The following is an 8,124-nucleotide window of genomic DNA, read 5'->3' as shown; positions in this document are numbered from 1 at the left end:
ACCCACGCACACACATTAACACACGCACGCACACACACACATTAACACACGCACGTACACACATTAACCAACACACACATTAACACACACATTAACACACACACATACACACATACACACACACGAATATACACACATTAACACACACTAATACACACACACATTAACGCACATACGCACGCACACACATTAACACACGCACGCACACACATTAACACACACACGCACGCACACACACACACTAATACACACACATTAACACACACATTAACACACGCACACACACACACATTAACACACACAAACAAATATACACACATTAACACACACACTAATACACACACACATTAACACACGCACGCATGCACTAACACACGCACACACACACATTAACATACGCACGTACACACACACACTAATACACACACACATTAACACACACATTAACACACGCACACACACACATAAACACACGCACACACACATTAACACACGTTCACACACACTAACACACGCACGCACACACACATTAACACACACACGAATACACACACATTAACACACACACACTAATACACACACACATTAACACACGCACGCACACACACAAATTAACACACGCACGCACACACATTAACACACGGGCACACACACACTCACACACATTAACACACACTAACACACACACACTAACACACTAACACACGCACACACACACATTAACAGGCACACACATTATCACACGCACATACACACACATTAACACACACACACATACATTCACACATGCACATACACACACATTAACACACACACACATTAACACACACGCACACACACTAACACACGCACACACATTAACACACACATTAACACACGCACACACACCCACATCAACACACGCACACACTAACACACATTAACACACGCACGCACACACACACACTAACACACCCACGCACACACATATTAACACACGCACACATTAACACACGCACGCACACACACACATTAACACACACTAATACACGCACACACACACTAACACACCCACGCACACACATGAACACACGCACACATTAACACACGCACGCACACACACACATTAACACACACACGCACACACACATACACTAACACACATTAACACACGCACACACACACATTAACACACACATTAACACACACGCACACATACACACATTAATACGCACGCATGCACACACACACACTAACACACACACATTAACACACACGCACACACATTAATACGCACGCATGCACACACACACACTAACACACACACACATTAACACACACGCACACACATTCACGCAACTTGTAGACACGTCACGGATGGGGAGGTACACGGGTAGCCGAGGGCTGGAGGGAAGGAGGAGTGAGTGAGAGAGAGAGGAGATTCAACAGCCATCACGCAAAGAGCACACACACACAACACACACAAAGAGGAAGGCGGGAGTAGCTACGTGGTTATATATAGAGAGAAGAGTCTGGCATAATCACTCCACACTGAACTGCACAGGGTGAGGAAGAGACAGAGAGAGAGAGACAGAGGAGAGACACACACACACAAGTGTGCGCATGCACGGGTGCAAGACACCTCACAGCCAAAGCAACATTTTGGTTCGTCTCGGGAGACAAAAGTGAGGGCGGGTACATAGTTAGCGAGCACCTATTACTGAAAGGCCCCCCCGCCTTGGAACTTTACTCGTTGATTGGACTTTAGTGCCACGGATGCTTAGAGGAAGAAGACAACTCGCGGGGGGGGGGGGCATGTGGATGATGATTGATGCTGGACTCTGGCTAGGAGCAGTAAGTTGTTGATTCTTCGCCTCCGTGGACCGCAGAGAGATGCGATTCTCGCTGTGTCGGTAAACGCACGACGCGGCGACGGTGGCGGATTACTCGTGGGAGATGGCACAACCGTGGAGATACATTTGACACGAGAGGTGAGTCGTTGTGTGTGAGTGTGTGTGAGTGCGTTTGTCTGTGAGCGGGGAGCGGTCTTGTAGCGGTCAGCGCTACGCCGCGCTACGAATCCGGCGACCCGGGGTTTGATTCCCGCTCACGGCCAACACCCAGCGACGATTGTCTGAAGCGGTCCTGGGCCTCCCTTAGGTCGACTCGGCCTCGAGCGAGTACTCGGTGTGGTGCGTGAAAACATCGCTACTAGGGGAGACAAAGGCGGCCGGGCGTGGTGCTGGCCACCCACCCCCCTCGTGTGCCACGGTGCCGGCCTTCATAGGCGCTGCTGCTCGCTAACAGCATTTGCCCCGACAGTCTGTTAGACTACCCGGGGGATCTTTGTCTTGTTTAAACGCATGCAGTGCGGAGCGGTGGCGCAGTGGTTCGCGCTGCACTGCGCTCCGAGCCCGGCAAGACGACAACGATTAATGACAGTGGACAGCTGCTTTTGAACCCGGTCCTGGGCCTCCGCTAGGTCGACTCAGCCTCAAATGAGTACCCCCGCTGCGGTGTGTAAGCATCCGCACTGGGGAGACAAAGGCGGCCGGGCGTGGTGCTGTCCGCCCGCAACCCCCCTCCCAATCGCGTGCCGTTCCGCCCTTCCTGCGACTCGCCGTGACTGTTGACTGCACTTGCCCCAGTCGTCTGTTGCAAGGCTACACGGGGGACCTTTGTCTTTGGGCCGGCGTCCTTTATTTCACCGCGGCAGAATTCGTTTCGATTGCCCCACGCACTTAACCGTCGGACTTCGCGTGGCCGCGCGTGCGATCCGTCACCCTTTGTCACGTGGCACGCGTTCACGGCGTCCTTTATTGGACCCGCGCAAGGCCATCGATCATATTTAACATTGTCGCAGGCTGTGGCGATCGATATTATTCACAATAAAGGGTAGTTGGGTGAGGTCGCGTCAGTATGAATGTGTCCATAATCTTTGGTTCTTTCTGTAAAGTCACGTGGGTATAAAATAGAATGCACATACTTACGCGATCTCACACAAAACAACCTTTATTTTGAATTCCATTTCAATTCCTTGTCCATTATTTCGCCAAGCGGTGAGAGCCATCGTTCCTCGTCAAGTCCCGTCATTGAACCACGCCAGACCCAACTTCCATCCTTTATTCGACCACCGCAAATCGATTATTGAGACTCTATCCGATCGATTAATTGGCGATCCTGTTTTACAAATTAATTAATCGCGCGATTCACACGCGGCGCCCGATGCATTTCATTGAGCCGCGCGAAGCCGATGCGGTGTCAATTGTCTAACCGCGACGAGATCACATTTCTAATCATCATCATCAACATCCTCTTCTTTCTATTTAAACGCCAGGGACTCACTTTGAGATGTTACCACGCGAGACACCTGGCGGATACCCGGACCTACAATCCCAGTTAATGATCGCTCCCTTTATTTCGCCACCAACAACCCCACCTCCCCACCCCGACTGAGACGCCATACTTCACCGTGTACAAGTTGCGGCTTCGAAGAGGCGTCCTTCTTTCGAGCCCCCCCCCCCACCCCGCGGAGGAGACGCCCATCGCGGTATCGGGATCCTTTATTTAGCGGCACGTTCAATAAAGCCCAAGTGTCGAACCCAAATCGAGATATCGCCATCCATTATAGAACCCAAAGCAACCACACACACGCTTCGGCCAGTCGCCACGCGATCATTCATCTCACCGCTCGCATCCCCATATTTCACCGCACACGTTTCACTGAAAACCCCACAACGCATCCTTTATTAGCCACACACTTGATTTAACCCGCACATTATTTAACCACACACACACACGCATCGGCCAGTCACCACGCGATCATTCATTTCACCACAGACATCCCCATATTTCACCGCACACGTTACACTGAAAACCCCACAACGCATCCTTTATTAGCCACACACTTGATTTAACCCGCACATTATTTAACCACACACACACACGCATCGGCCAGTCACCACGCGATCATTCATTTCACCACAGACATCCCCATATTTCACCGCACACGTTTCACTGAAAACCCCACAACGCATCCTTTATTAGCCACACACTTGATTTAACCCACACATTATTTAACCACACACACACACGCATCGGCCAGTCACCAGGCGATAATGTATTTGACCACAGGCATCCCCATATTTCACCGCACACACGTTTCACTCACACCACCCCCACCACGCATTCTTTATTAACCACACGCTTAATTTAACCCCCTCCCCTCCCCACAAACCATCACCCAATCTCTAACTCTCTAAACCCAAACTCGCGGCCCGTATTTGACCACACGGTGGGTCCTTGATTCAATCACGCACGCGTCTCGTTTCAATACAGAAGCCCTTTATTATTATTATCCACGCACGGATCCATTACCCAACCACGCGCCCCTCCCATTCATCGCACGGCACGCATCCTTTATTGAGCTACGCAGATTCCGTTGATATTTCTATGTATTTTCACCGATATTTTCTAAAACTACACAAACACATCCTTTATTTAGCCGCCGCTCCCACGAGGTTTGGGGCTAAACACGTTTACCCCCCCCCCGCTCGCCCTCACGGCCTGGTCGCGTTTTTATGGATGCCGGGAATTTTTGGCCTCTGAAAGTCTTGGAACGAAAATGCCTCATTTAGTGTGATGGTGCATACTTCAGGTCCTGTACTCCTCGTCGTCTGTCCACCTCGACTCGTACCTCATCCAGACCTCCCTATCTCGTCCACCCTCTCTATTTTTATTTTGACGATCAGAGGAATCAAGAAGATGCTCGGTGTAGTCGGCACTTTGCTTCGTTCATCATTTCGTTTTTTTTGTTTTTTTTCAATGCTTTATGTGCCCTCCCCCTCTTTTTAAATGAAAGATTTAATAAAAGATTTCACGCTCTGCTCTCCTTACACATTCCCTCCCTCTCTCTCTCTTCCTGCTCCTCATCCTCCAACTTATTCGCCACTCGGTCGCCCGTTCGGTCTCTACGATCCGACCGAGACGAGACCAGAGACTGACCGTGGCTTGGATCTCGTTGGATCTCCTCCGCAGTTTTTCACTCTTCACCAAATGAATTCGTGCCGACATTTGCATCTCACCGCCTCCACCACCACCTCCACCACCGCCTCCACCACCGCCTCCACCCAACCGCCGTCTCTCCTCGTTAACTACCACGAACCTCGAGGGCCCCCTTGAGCTACTTGGGGCGCCGCTACTTTGCTTTGCCTGTGCCTTGTACAGCCACACACACCCCCTCCCCCACCACCTCCCCCAGTAGCTAACGCTAAGTGCCTTTAATTAAGCGCCTTTAATTAAGCGTAGGAATAACAGAGAAGTGCACGCACACCGCAACCTCGACTCACGCACACCTCGACTCACGCACACCTCGACTCACGCACACCTCGACTCATGTGCACACCTCGACTCACGCACACCTCGACTCACGCACACCTCGACTAACGCACACCTCAACCTCGACTCATGCACACCTCGACTCACGCACACCTCGACTAACGCACACCTCAACCTCGACTAACGCACACCTCAACCTCGACTCACGCACACCTCGACTCACGCACACCTCGACTCACGCACACCTCAACCTCGACTCACGCACACACCGCACACTGGCGCGCCCCCTCTCTCCATCTCACACTCCAGAGAGCAGCAGCAGCGAGAGACGTGCTCAATCCACTGCTGGATGGAACGACTCACTCTGTCTGTCTCCCATCTCCTCTCACGTTCCTCTCACGGTGTCACTAACGCGCCGTCTCTCTGCATCTCATACTCGAGATATCAGCAGCAGCAGCGAGAGACGTGCTCAATCCACAGCTGGATAGGACGACTTTCCCTCTCACTCGCGGTCGCCATCTCCTCTCACCGTATCACTAACGCGCCCTCTCTGCATCTCACACTCGAGGTATCAGCAAACATACCTCCTCACTCCACTGCTGGATGGAATTACCTTCTCACTCTCTCTCTCTCTGTCTCTCTCTCTCTGTCTCTCATGGCGGTCGCCATCTCTTCTCGAGGCGTCACTCACGATCCACATTCTGGCGGCGGCCGCGGCGAGTGAAGTTGGTGGCCCCGTGGCGCTTCGAGTGGTCGCGTCGCGAATGTTTCGCGGTTCGGCCTCCAGTGGCCGCCAGTGGCCGCCCCTGGGCTCATGTGAGGCGCATCCGGCGCTGTCGTCGCGACGACGCCACGAGCCACTTCACGTTAAAGATCAAGAACCCGTCACCAACCCCACCACCCACCATCCACCACCACCCACCACCCACCCACCACCCACCACCAACCACCACCGCCACCCACCACCCACTACCAACCACACCACCAACCACCACCACCCACCACCACCCACCATCAACCACCCACCATCAACCACCCACCACCACCCACCACCCACAACCACCACCCACTACCACCCACCCACCACCCACCACCACCCACCACAAACCACCACCAACCACCACCACCCACCCACCACCCACCACCACCCACCACCAACCACCACCACCCACCACCATCCACCACCACCCACCACCCACCACCAACCACCACCCACCACCCACCATCAATCACCCACCACCCACCCTCCACCACTCACCACCCACCCCCCACCACCCACCCCCCACCACCAACCACCCACCTCCCACCACTCACCACCAACCACCCACCACCACCCACCACCCACCACCACCAACCACCCACCACCCACCACCCACCACCACCCACCACCCACCACCCACCACCACCACCCACCACCACCCACCCACCACCCACCACCAACCACCACCAACCACCACCACCCACCACCAACCACCACCACCACCCACCACCCACCCACCACCAGCCACCACCAACCACCACCAACCACCACCACCCACCACCACCCACCACCCACCACCAACCACCATCAACCACCCACCACCCACCACCCACCTTCCACCACTCACCACCCACCCCCCACCACCCACCCCCCACCACCAACCACCCACCACCCACCACCAACCACCACCCACCACCCACCACCCACCACCACCAACCACCACCACCCACCACCAACCACCACCACCCACCACCCACCACCAACCACCACCCACCACCCACCATCAACCACCCACCACCCACCCTCCACCACTCACCACCCACCCCCCACCACCCACCCCCCACCACCAACCACCCACCTCCCACCACCAACCACCCACCACCACCCACCAACCACCACCACCCACCACCAACCACCACCACCCACCACCCACCACCAACCACCCACCACCAACCACCCACCACCAAGCATTGACGACATTCGCAAGGCGAAGGCGGCCCAATCGTTGAGTAACCGGCGTCAGGATCCAAAAGGTGCCAATTAAAGAAGGCACATTGAAAGCGCAGATTCATGAGGTCGTTTGACTGGAGCTCCAGTCAGCTCCACTCAGCTCCAGTCAGCGGCACTCACGCAGCAGTTCTACTCTCACGCGTTCATCGCGTGCAAAATAAATTCGCAACTTGAGTCCAGCATCTGCATCCTCCACGCATCGTGGCCCATCTTCACAATCGCTCCATCTCCACCAGCCCGGGGTGGGGTGTGGGCCGACGCCTTCTCTGGGTCGCGATTCAATTCCTGTCCTCGTGACGATGGGGCCGTGGTGCTCCCTTCTGGCCGTCACAGTTCGAATCTTACCACTCGCCCGCAGTGCGTGCCTCCGCTGCTCCGCGTGGCTTCTCTCTCTGCCTCTCGGTGCGATTCCAAGCACGCGTCTCTCCATGCTGCTACCACCACCACCACCATCATCAACACCACCACCGTGGGCTATCCACTGCTGGATGATGCCACGAACCTGCGCGTGTGTCCACGACTCCCACGGGTTCCGCGCTCTGCCTCGCATCTCACCCGTGGTGGTGTCGTTCCCAGCGCTTCCTCGACTCAACGTGCCCGTTCTTGAGTTCAATATTTCGCTCGAGCGGCCACGCGTGTCTGACACCGTGCGTGTCGTCACAGCCCACGATCTATTTCCACCACCCTTTATTTGAGCCTCATGGCGGGACCCTGGGCTTACCAATTAATACAAAATGGCGGAGACGATTAGATATTTTATTTCAGGGACGCAAACTTTTTCCCCCAGGGGTGTAACTTCACTCTGCGACTGGGGTACC

General features: G+C 54.4%; 1 protein-coding gene across 1 annotated transcript in view; it reads left to right on the top strand.

Moving 5' to 3' along the window:
• The first annotated feature begins 1,420 nt into the window (after window positions 1–1,420).
• Window positions 1,421–8,124, top strand: part of LOC144950589 (voltage-dependent T-type calcium channel subunit alpha-1G-like) — a 192,747-nt gene continuing 186,043 nt past the window's right edge. The window contains 1 exon segment of the mRNA XM_078880736.1: window positions 1,421–1,970. The gene's annotated coding sequence lies outside the window, so the exon portion shown is untranslated.

Source organism: Lampetra fluviatilis, chromosome 58 (genome assembly GCF_964198595.1).
Source record: "Lampetra fluviatilis chromosome 58, kcLamFluv1.1, whole genome shotgun sequence".
Taxonomy (NCBI): domain Eukaryota; kingdom Metazoa; phylum Chordata; class Hyperoartia; order Petromyzontiformes; family Petromyzontidae; genus Lampetra; species Lampetra fluviatilis.
This window is presented reverse-complemented; position numbering and strand designations above follow the sequence as displayed.